Here is a 12,825-nt window from a genome sequence, read left to right as displayed (position 1 = left end):
TATTTGGCTTTCCTGGATCTCTTTCGTACGATAAAAGGTCACAGCAGCTTGACTTGTGAAAGAAAGTCTCGTTCCTTTTCAATATCCCAATGCAATCTACATTTCAATGCAGTTTAGGCAACAGGACCAAATTATTCTTTGAGATTTTATAATAGCGTCGATGCATACAAACTGATATTGCAGTTCCAATTTCAGTAAGACAGTTGTGATCATCCAAAAATAGCAACATTGAAAATCACTGACAGCACCGACGAGAGTGGGACTCGAACCCACGCGTGCAGAACACAATGGATTAGCAGTCCATCGCCTTAACCTCTCGGCCACCTCGTCACATACGCCTGCATCCTTATGAATAAGTGAATTGCATAATTTATGCAGAGCAGCAGACATTTCTCCCTTGTTTTGGTGAAATCATAAATAGCACAGTACGGTTCTAAGACTATTATCTGTCATCTTGGTTGTGGGGCAAGCGCATTCGCACTGTGACACTCTGCTCACAGTGGTCTGAACAAAAATGAAGAAATGACTATGTAACAAGGTCTGTTGAATTCTGTGAAGATTTGAAGTCAATGGAATGAAGAACCCGAGACAGTAGGAGGTGTTCTTTCAAGAAAGAGTTGGAGAGAGCTCTTAAGGATAGTGGAATCAAGGGTTATGTGGATAAGGCAGGAACAGGATACTGATTGAGAATGATCAGTCATGATCATATTGAATGGTGGTGCTGGCTCGAAGGGCAGAATGGCCTGTTCCTGCACCTATTGTCTATTGTTTATTAAATTGCCTGTGAGGAATTGTTTGCCAGACTGGAGTAGAGTGCATAGTGCTCAATGTCATTATTCGGAACACCTTTCTTCCACTCAGATATGTTTGACATGCACTTGTGTCTAGGACAGACAATTTCAAAATCCTAAATAAGGCTAAACTGACAATTGAACTCAACAATGCAAAAACCTTGATCTGCATCAGTTTCCTGGGCCGTGCGACACCAAGTCACTGTATGATCACAGCAAAACAGTGAGCAAGTGTCAGATGGAAAATGAGTGCAGTGCGAGAGCGCATGCTGGGACCAGCAGTTGACACACGGGGAAGTGTATTTCCCACAACAGGAACACTTCCCACACAGCGGACTGCGGTGGAAGAATTCAGAGGGAGTTTACACTTTGGAATTTGATGCCAGAGATCCAATGGAAATCTGTCATTGCGTCTGTTCAAGATGAAGATTTTAAGATTTCTACAGATGAAAAACAAAATGAAGTGCTCATAGTGAAGGCAAATGTCGAAATTGTATATTTCAACAATCTACCCATCTTTGCAATGAGTAGCTCACCACTTTCCTCACTCGGGGCCAGAACCACTGGTGAAGATGATCGTACAATCCCCGTTACTAGCCATGGAATCAGAGAAATTCGGTTTCCCAAACGTTAAGGTAAAACCAGGAATGTGGAGGTAAGCATTAATGTGTTGCTCCTGTGCTGCAGGTGACCAGTGCACGGTATCTCTGTTCCAGTATAGTGGGCTGTGCTGTGCCGAAGTTTTACGTTTGAGCATCACATGGAGCAGCTTCAATTTGTCGTCTGTGTTGAGGCGTACGGATAAAAGGTGATATTGAGCAAAGCCAAGTTTATGGGAAGATACCCGTGTTTGTGGATTGAGAAACGACCTTTTCTGGATAATGACTCCTTCATCAACAAACATACTGCAAGTATTTAAAAAGTGTAGAGACATGCGTGGAGAAAGAGCCGAAGGTGAATTTTCAGCAGATGGATAACGTTTCCCATGTGCACTGCGTTAAATTCCGGGAAAATAGATGTTGATCTGGTTTCATGTTATGCAGTTTGTTGCAAACTCACAAAGGTTATTGCAATAATAAAAAATAAATTACATATGACCGTTTGAATATTGTATTGAATTGAATTTTGGTCTGAGCATATTTTATCTTCAATGGCGTGCTGCAGAGAAGTATAGAGGTTTAACAATACAAAAGGACAGAGTCTTCATGGTGGATTTCTTGGGTGGAGTTAAGAATGTACGAAATATACATAACATCATGTGAATGTGGTCAAAGCTTTAAAGTAGGTGTTGCATCTCCAAGTGACGGTTCAGTTCCTATTCATTAGGATGTAACCTCTGTCTGCAGTTATATTAGGACATCTGCTCCATTTACAGAGTTTCACCTTGAATAATACGTCACACCTTACCAACCCATGAACATTTTATATTCAATCTCATTCAGTTGTACGTATTCATGAAATGTCTTTGTGTCTGAAGTCAACAAAATTCGAAATTGTTACGCAACCCCACTGACTTTCTCTCAATGGTAAATTCCATCCTTGTATGTTTGCTCGTGTATCTTTTAAATCACTGTGAAATCAGCTTCTACGCTTTATTTCTGTAAATTCATTCACGATTTAAATAATTTTATTGAGTGGAAGAAACTCTCATCCAAACCTTTCTTAATCATTCACTAATGGTTTTGAAGCTCTAACTAAAGTTATTGTTACACTCGAAAGAGGGAATTTCCCTGATTTAGTCATTCAAACCTCGCGTTATGTGAAAATCTCATTTGTTTACATATAAACTTGCGTGTTTCTGCTCCAGGATTTCCAAATCTCGTGTATAAACTCCTTCATTCTTTCTATCATCCCGATTAAACCTTTTGTATCCTATCTGATATTTTTATGTCTCAGTAAACAACGCCACTTGGCTTTCTAATATCTTGCTATCCAGGGAACAGCGTCTGTGCCCTTTTTAACTTCTTTACATGTTTTTGGTGGAGAATGAGGGCAAGGATTACACACAATGCTCACACTGAGGGTGACCTAAAGATTTTACAGTTACACTATGAACTCTGCTTTTTAAATATGACTTCTGTATATATAAACTCCAATAAGGTAAATTGTATCTATCCAGTGCATGAACATCGTCTCCATGGAGACGAAAATAATCTATCACTCCCTTTATTCTTCCACGAAATGTTCGGAAGGTTTGTAAGGCCAACATCTCTCATCCTGAGAGAGGGTGTGCGAACCATTCAGTTTTATGATTGGATTCATCCCTCTGCTGGCCTCCCCACGCCACTGCATCAGTGTCACAGTTTTTGGTTCTGAGTCGATAGCAAATCCTTTGCTGTGAATCTCTTAAATTACACGTTCGTTTGATTTTTTTCAAATAATATCTTTGGAAACACAGAGCAGTTTTGTCTGATACTAAGCGATATTGTCCCTGCGTCATTATCAACACTACCAGGCCTTTTTTGGGAATTTTCAATACGTTTCCACGTACTTTTTAAGCATTGCAAATCACAGAAACAGAAATCAATTGATGTCATCTCCTGACAAAATGGTTCACTCCGAGGTGAGCATTTCCATTCGGACGACCCCAAGTATATTTGCAACTCTCCATCTACCAGCATTTTGTGTGTGTGTGTGTGTGTGTGGGGGGGGGGGGGGGGGCGGGGGTGTAGCGGGCGGGAAGGTGTGTGTGTTGATGGTGCTGTCAGTTTGAATAGTGCTGTGAGCTGCTGCCTTATCTCCCACTCAGACTGAATCATCGAAGGTTATCGCCCTCTGCCACCATCACTGAAGTAGGGTGTGGTGGCCAGATAAGAGAGAGATTATGTCATTTTAAGTACCACAGAGACTGCCAGACCTGCAACCACACGCAGACACTCACAGAGAAAAATACAGACACACAAATATAGGGGGCGGGGGGAGGTGGATATCGACCACTCCACTACCCAGATTCGCACTTTCTATTCTATTCCGAGCTGTTTCTTCTGGAATAGGAGACGGGGAAGGATTCAGTGAAGGTGTGAATGGGTTATACTACTGTCAGTGCTGGTGAAAGTGGGGGGGGGGATTGGTGGGTGAGATGGTGACTTGTCCAAAGGGAGTTGTTCAAGAGTGTTGTATCCATGCAGTGCTATTAATGAAGGTGATATAGTAGAGGGGTAAAAGAGAGAAACGGAATGTGCTACAAGCAGCAGTGAGAGTGTTGGGGCATAGGTTTTGTTCCGGGGTAGGTGTTATAACAGATAAACAGTGACTGTGAGGGAGTATAGAAAATACGGTGATCTTATCCTGACAGAGTGGGGAAGGTAATTGATGCTTGTCCTGTATTGCTGGCCATTTCTTCAGACCGCAGATACTGCTCTGAGCTCAGACCATGATTGGTGGGTCTGGTGGTGTGGCCCGCCTTTTGGAAAGAGAATTTCCCTCTCTGTACTAGCCAATCTACCAGGATCTGCGGGCCCCAGTCGACAAACTGTGGTATAATTTCCACTTATCTGCCATGTTCAGGATAAACTATGGAGGGCAGCTCCAACTTGAGAAAGCACAACCATGTGACCATTGGCCTTTTAAAGATGGCACCAATGCCAGGAGTCGTGGAGTATCGGGGGCATCTGGGCGATGGTGAGAACCTCCAGCCATGATGAATGTAGAGTCGGGCTGGCATTGAATAAGAGGGACTCCATGGGTGGGGTGGATAGTTAATGAGGTGAGTTTGATAAGATAGCATCATTTAGCTCAGCCTCATGCAGACAATCCCTCTGTCCTACTCAATGAAAATGTTAACGTCGGTTGGGATATATATTCGCAGAGAAACTGGTCAGTTGTGAAGTGAGAAGCCTTCAAAAATGTGTTGTCAGGAGTAAAGAGACAGTATGTCCCGCTTAGGTTGAAGGGTAAGGGTGGTACGTGTAAGGAATGCTGGAGAATTGGAGAAATTGAGGTTCTGGTCACGGATAAGAAGGAAGAATATGTCAGTTATAGACAGCAGGAATTGAGGGTTTGTTTCTTAATGCATTCATGGGATAAGGGCGTCCCTGGCTAGGCAAACATCTATTACACATCCCTAATTGCCTAGAGAGCAGTTAACAGTCAACCACATTGCTGTGGGTTTGGAGTCACATGTAAACCACACCAGGTAAGCATGGCAGTTTGCTTCCTTAAAGGGTATCAGTGAACCAGATGGATTTTTTCGAAACTGGAATGGTCAGCATTTGCCTCTTAATTCCTGATTTAAAGTGATTCAATAGAAGAGTCTGAAGGCAACAATAGTATACTTAAGAGGGAAATTGCACGCGTAAAAAAGGGGACATGTGATAGCTTTGGCTTCTTCAAATACGTCAAGGACAAAACAGTAACTGTGGAAAGAATAGGGCATCCTTCAACATCAGCAAGCCTGCCCATATGCAGAACCACAGGAAATGGGGGAGGTACTGAACGAATATTTTGTATCAATATTTACTGTGGAGGAGGATATGGAAGCTAAATAATTTGGGAAATAAGTAATGACATCTTCGAAAGTGTCTGTATCACAGAGGAGCTGCTGGAGGTCTCAAAACATGGAAAGGAAGGAAACTGTTCTGACTTTTATTAGATGTACGCTAGATCTCTGTGAGAAGCTAGGAAAGTGATTGCTGGGCCTCGTGCTATCATCCATAGCCACAGGTATAGTGCCGGAAGACTGGAGGTTGGCTAACGTGGTGCCATAACTTAAGGAATTTAAGAAAGGTAATAAGGAAAAGCAGTGAGTATAACGGCAGTGGTGGGTAAGTTGTTGGAGGGGATAATGAGGCATAGGATTTTCACGCACTTTGAAAGGTAACGACGGATTAGGGGTAGTCAACATGGAAATGTGCAAGCAATGTTGTATCTCACTGACTTGACTGAATTTTTTTGAAGAAGTGACTAAAAAGATTAACTGAGGTAGAGAGTTGCACATTGGCGAGATGGACATCAGTAAGGTGTTGAACAACATTGTGCATGGTCATCTGTTTAACAAGGTTGGTTCATATGAAATACATGGAAAACTAGCCATTTGGATACAAAATTGACTCAAATGTCCAGACATAGGGTGGTGGTGGAGGTTGCAATATCCTGGCAGAGGTTTGCAATGCTCCCCATGCTGTGCAGATAGTCCGGTTTATGGAGTAATCCACTAGCACGGTCTGCACAGCTCTCCATCTTGGCCGTTACCTTACCCCAATTTAAGGTGTCTGGGCAGGTTCTGTGAAGCAGATTTAGAATTGGAGACAATAGACCAATTCAGCTGATCTAGCAATGTATTTATTCAATGTTTGCATTTTTGTGATTGGGCCCACCGTTGTCTCACTTGTCCAGTTGATACAATCCCTCCATCTCCTTAAACATATTTTCACCAAGTTATCTGTTAATTAATTATTTGTTTTTTTTTTCCGCGTCTTTCCCTGGCATTGGCTTTTGATTCCCTCGTGTATCGGCATGGTGAAGCTCAGAAACATTGAAATAGTGTGTGTCAGGCTGTTGTTCACTTCTCAATGTGTCCCATGTGATACCCTATGGACAAGAGTGTTCCAGGAGCTTTGATTCACGTGTTTGAATCTTGGTATGCGCCTTCCCATGGAATGCCTCTGTTTGTCCCTCTCAGTTGATGGTACGGTCAGTAACGCAAGGAAGGTCCTTGAGTATAATTGTAAAGGACAAGGCATCTAACTTGTAGCTGAGGTGACTCTGACTTCCTCCTGTTAGTGGAGGTACTGGGGATTGTTTGCTAGAAGTTGTGCTGTAAGCTGCTTCAGACGTTTCAGGAGACCGGAGGATTTAGTGTCCCAGCTCGGGACCTAGCATGGGACTGTAGTAACAGCATCTGGCTCTGTAACATGAACAACAAATGGAGCAGAGGCTGCAGAGAGGGGAAGCTCTGAAAACCATGGAGAGAGTGTGCGTGGGGAAAGGGATCAGCCATATCTGTTTGTGTCTTAGCCTGGACAAGCACACCCTCTCACTCTACCTATAACATACATTGATGCACATTCTCCCTTTCTGCCCCTCGCACACACTCACACTCACCCTCTCTCACATTTCACACACGTACTCCATTCTGTCACACACACATGCACACACAACCACTCTCTCTCCCTCCCGCACTCACACCCATACTCCACCTCACTGTCTCTGACATACAGACAATGTCTCTCTCTTCCCTTCACACAGGCACGCTCCTCTCTCACACATATGCACACGCACACACACGAATGCACATATAAATCTGTGGGTTGAATTTACATTTTCCCATTTGTATTTGCAGATACATTTTATTTTATTCCAAAACATACAATTTGTAGATATTCAGTCAATGTGTTATTTTACAAATCGTACTTTGTAAATAAAACCAGTCTAACTCCAGGTCAAGACACAGACAGAGTCCAAACAAGGCGTCAAGCTTAGAATACATTGTCTGACCGCACGTGTTACTTCATTTACATTGATAATATCTGAAGGTATCTCCAGGCAGTGACTTGAAATAAATTCGGCAATTTTTATATTAACCAATCAAACTCGCACCTCCATTCTAACTGATTAAGTATTTAAGAGCCATCTTAGGTGTATGAACAATTCATGTGCATGAGTTGTATAACCTTTTGATCTTTTCCTTATATCATCTGTGTTTAAGATTTTCCTGTCGCTTACACCTGATGAAGGAGCAGCACAATGAAACCTTGTGTTTACAAATAAACCCATTGGACTCTAATGGGATTCATTTCATTTTTGACATTGTCCAACCGAGTCCAAATCAAACGGCTCCATGTCATGACTTTTACTAGTTAGCTAATCCTCTCCCCTAGCAAGTAAATTGTTCCTAATCCCAAGTGTTTTTGCCTTGCATAATAATCTTTTGCGACACGTTACGCACTGATGTCTGGAAGTCCAGATATAATACATCTGTAGAACCCCCATTATCCACCTTGCGTGTTACGTTTTTTTTAAAGAAAGTTAGTGAAATCATTCAAACATGATTTATCCTTCCTAAATTACCCATAATATGTTGACTGTGCAGGATTGTGGCTTGACTTTGGAAATCTCCTGTTATTAATTCTGTCGTAACGCATCCTAACAATCTTCAATCCCAATAAGTTTCTCACCACTTATCATTCCCGAGTGAAACTGGTTATTCGAAGTTCTTCCCTTTCTATAACCATTATGTTCCGTTGCACAATTCCTGTGTAACAGGCACAAGGCTGTAAAAGATCTGTTCCAATTGCTGTGTAAGAGGCATGTGTGGCTGATTGGACTCATTCTGTTCCTGCTTCACACACTCGCTGGGCGGAATGTCCTCCTGGTGTTCATACATTATAGTCTCAATGGACTTGCATGTCCTGGTTCTGTTCCTGATCAAGCCGTTCAAGATCTCAATGTTCTCCTCCTGTCGTTCAGTCACAGTTTTGGGGACTTATGGAATCTTCCTGCTCAAAAATGCTACTTTTCAAGGGCTGAAATATGCAGGCAGTTTTGTTGTCCACACTGGGTAGCTCAGTGGTTAGAACTGCTGTCTCACTGCACCAGCGATCCTAGTTCAATTTCAGTCTCCAGTTTCCTCCCACAGTCCCAAGATATGCAGGTTAGGTGGATTAGCCAAGCTAAATTACCCATAATGTCCGAGGATGTGGAAGCTAGGCGCATCAGTCATGGAAAATGCCAGGTTATAAAGATTGGGTGGGGTGGGTGGTGAGGATTACATGGGATGATCTTCGGAGTATCAGTGTGTTGTCGATGGGTCAAATGGCCTGCTTCCACACTGGAGAGATTCGATGATTAACACCTTTGTTGCTTAAGTCAGTTGAGGGAACAATCTTTGAGTTATGTACAATATCCTTTCCTCAGTGAGGAGATTACATCTGTACACACGACTCCAGATGTGATCTCAAGAAGATCCTGTACAGCAGCAGTAGCACTTTACCAGCCTACTATAAGGTTCCCACCCAGGTTAGAGCAGTCTCAGGTCTCTGGGGAATACACAGCATTGCTGAAAGATCATTGTCCTTCTCTACTACACCACTATAACGGGTGATCTGGAGAAAATCTTACAATGCCGCTTGAGAAGAACGGGTTAGATGTGGTGAGATAATATCCATGTTGAGATATGCCTCGCCGAACATCTCGCCTGAATCTACCATTAACCTCGCCAGAGCCCACGTCACTCAGATTCCACAGAATCTGTTGAGGTGATCTTAGAAACAGCAAGGAGAAGCAAACATTCATGAGAGTTACGTATCAAATTGAAAGCTGCAATACAAATGGTGGCTATGTTATAAAACAGGAAGTTAGACATACATATTTGTTGGTACTGCGGTAATAATGGGCAGCTTCAAGTTACATCTACCAATGTTTACCCAAGTGAATGTTAATGTTGAGTGTGTATGAGCCGGGTTGCTTTAGTAGTATGTTGAGTACTGGGCTGTAGATCAGGAAATTTTGGAATTGGTATTGTGTGATCAGAAAAGCAAATCGAATACTTTGCTCTTAGGATCGTTGGGAGAATAGTGACCTTAATATATTGAATTTTACATGATGTCTTATATTACGGGCATATACCTGAGTCGTGCAAGCCATTAAGATACAAGAATAAAGTTGGCTTTAGTGAATTTGGAAAGTACATTAAAATGACTAAATGTTATTTACAGAAGCACTATAAGGTCTGTAATATACATATATCCCTCCAAGGCATAATTCGCAAAAGTCAAAGGTGACTCAACGATGGTGAACAAAAGAAGTTAAAAATTATATTAGATCGAAGAAAGTGCCTTAGAAAAGGGTCATAAATTGTGCATTCATTGAACTTTTGGGCACAACAGAAGAGGACTGATAAACTGATAAGTAAAGTATAAAGAGAACAGCAATACAAACTAACCAGAAACAAAAAGACTGACGAAACACCTCTATGAATATTTGAAAGGAAAATAAAAAACAAGGTCAAATGTGGAACAGTGAATATGTGGACAGAATAATTTATTGCGAGAACAGAAAAATGATAGGGAAACTAAACAGTTATTTTATATCTGTGTTCATGGAGGAGGGTCCAGAATATCTCCCAGAAATACCAAGTGACCATGGGACTTGTGTAACTAAAGACTAAAATCAGTGACGAGTAGCATTTGAAAACATAACTCTATTGATAAGTCTGACGGACCAAATGTACTTCATACCAGAATTTCAGAGAAAGTAGAAATAGAGATAATAATTGCAATGGGAATCATTATATTTTTCCGTATTCAATTTGGAAAGTTATAAATGCATTCTAAGGATTTACAAAGTGAAGAAGAGGGAGAATGAACTACAGACCAGCTAACTTATTGTTAACAGTGGGGAATCTGTCGGAATTTATTATAAAGAATGTCATATTGGACACTTGGAAAGTTATAACATAGTCTAGAGAATTATGCTAGTTTTCTAAAAGGGACGGCAACATTTACCAAAGTTTTGCTTGAAGATGTCTCTTGCCGATATAAACAATGGTCAACCAGTAGATGTGGTCTAGTTGGATATCAGGAGGATTGTTAAAGAATTCAAATAGTAAGTTATCCCGAAAACAATAAAGAAAATTGTATTGAGATGAACATATGCAAATGGGGGAAGGTAAAAGTTAAGTTTCCCTTTGTTTGAAGGGAATCAGAATATAGACGATAAAAGGCTCTGTGCTCTCTCTCTCTCCATGGATGATATCTGATTCACTGTGATCTCCAGCATGTGTTGGTTTCACTACAGATTCCAGCTTCTGAAGTAACTTGCACCGACTAGGAGTAAAAATGTTCTGCACCAGTGACACAGAATGTTGGTTCATCTGTACCTGGAGTATTGAGTACAGCTTTGATTTCCTGATCCAAGTAAATCATACTGATCTCATATACTGAATGGACATTTTCCAGATTAATCCCTCGGATGGCAATGAGGGAACTCCGCCTGTATGCTGTAGAGTTTCAGAGAATGAGAGGTGATCTAAATGAAACTTTCAAAATATCACTCAGAGGGGAGTGGCGAACATAGGGACATTGAAAAGTGTGAGCATGATTAGCGAGGATTTCAAGATATTCCACAAGAACATCAAGCAGAACAGAATAACCAGGGAACAATCACAGCCCATTAGAAATCAAGAGGGCAATCTGTGTGCGAAGCTGGAAAACATTGATAGATTGTGACATGAGAGCTTCCCATCTGTTTTACTTGGGAGAATGAGGAGACAGATACTTAGTTCAACAAGATGGACTGGGAAGTTCTTAAACAGATTGATATAAGATGCGAGCAGGGATTGATGGTTTGGGCTGGTATAAAATTGGACAAGTCCCCAGGTCTGGACGAGTTGTTTCACAGGCTGCTGTTGGAGACAAGGGAGGAAAGGCACTGAGTCAAATGTCAGTAGGATCCTGTCACATGGGAGGTGCTAGAGGACTGGAGCCTTTACAGGATGGGGTGGAGGTAGACCAGGTAACTGGAGATCAGTGAGTATCAGATCAGTGTCAAGATAACTACTGGGGAAAATAGGAAGGAGAAAATTGATCTTCATTTAGAGATGCAATATTTGATCAGGATCATCAGCATGAAGATATCAGAGGGAAGTCGGAACGAAATAATTTTATTCTCCTGCACGCTTTTATAGGGAAAAACCTACCCAGGTAAGCTTACGTTATTCCTGCTTCCGGGTCCCGGCTGCCCCTCTGGTCTTCGTCACTTCCCCTTGCTGCACCCACTCTTTCTGTGAAGAGAAGGAAAAAAAAACACTGCTGTCCGCTACCGGTAAGTAATTTTAAAACAAACCGTCTCACCTTAGCTGTAGCCTTTTGGTTTCCTTTAAACTCTGCTGCTGCTCGCACTCTTCCAGCACCACTAATCCAGAATCTGGTTTCCAGCATCTGCAGTCATTGTTTTTACCTCGAGTTCTATTACAGCCAACACATACCCAGGATTGGCCAAGTGTGCTGTAACTTTCTGATCATTTGTTTTCTGCCATTTGTAGTTCAAGTCTGATTACGCTATTAACTTTTCAAATTGGACTGGAGTTTAATATTCTGGAGAAATGTCAAATAAATCACATTGCTCACATTCTGCAGATCTTAGTCCATTACCCTGCATGTTCCAGCATTTCAGTTGCATCCATGTCCTGCCTGTGGGACAGATTATACAAGGATGGTGACGATGGTGTCTAGGACATTGTAAGCTATGATTCTGTGTGTATGACTGTGTCAGCTTGTTGATTGACTAGACTGCATTCCAGCTCACGCAATACGATGCTAGCAGGGTGAAACACTACAGTTGGAGCTCCTCTGTTAGCCAGTTCCTTTCCTTTCTGCTTTTTTTTAGAATTTCATTCTCTCTCACTCATCCCTTTGCAGACTCTAACACAACTGTCTCAACCTTGAATCAGGACAATTAAAAAAAAATATGTCTCTACAAGAAAACCAATGGAGGAAAATATATTATTCTTGCATCAACTGCATTTTTAAATAAAAACAATTCTGTTCAATAAACACTGTCTCATTTTTTCCTTCAATTCTATCAAGTGAGCTATTATATTTTGTCCCTCAGTTTACCGATCTTAATAAATATCCAATCAATTTCAGAGCAACATGCTGACAAAGTATTGAACCAATTTATCTGTTTAGGTTTTAGCATTAGTTATCAAGTCATTACCATTACAATAATAGCATAATAATTGGTTTGGGTAACAAGTATACTGAGGTTCACAATTTAATTTATTGACTGTTTGAAAAATGGCATAATATCCTTTTTTCAGGATTCTAACAGTAATTGTTAAGGCATTTGCATGACACTAATTATAGTATGCTTTAGTTTAGTCTTGCTAACAACTGCAGTGAAGTTTATATCTGAATTTAATCCAATCTTTCCAATTCTTATACAGTAATATAAAAATCCATATTATTTGCAATCAACACACCTACAAAAGAATCCATTATTTCTGATGCAACGCGCACTGTTAAAAATATGACTTTTGCTTATTTGAATGATCTGTGTAATCCCAGCCTTATAAATTTAGAAAAACCTAATTAAT

General features: G+C 41.1%; 1 non-coding gene across 1 annotated transcript; it reads right to left on the bottom strand.

Moving 5' to 3' along the window:
* Positions 1-248: 248 nt before the first annotated feature.
* Positions 249-330, bottom strand: trnas-gcu (transfer RNA serine (anticodon GCU)). The gene has a single exon. It is a non-coding gene; the product is annotated as a tRNA-Ser (tRNA).
* Positions 331-12,825: the final 12,495 nt, after the last annotated feature.

This window comes from Chiloscyllium plagiosum, unplaced genomic scaffold (genome assembly GCF_037043375.1).
Source record: "Chiloscyllium plagiosum isolate Xiang-an unplaced genomic scaffold, Cpla_swu_hap1 HiC_scaffold_47, whole genome shotgun sequence".
NCBI lineage: Eukaryota > Metazoa > Chordata > Chondrichthyes > Orectolobiformes > Hemiscylliidae > Chiloscyllium > Chiloscyllium plagiosum.
This window is presented reverse-complemented; position numbering and strand designations above follow the sequence as displayed.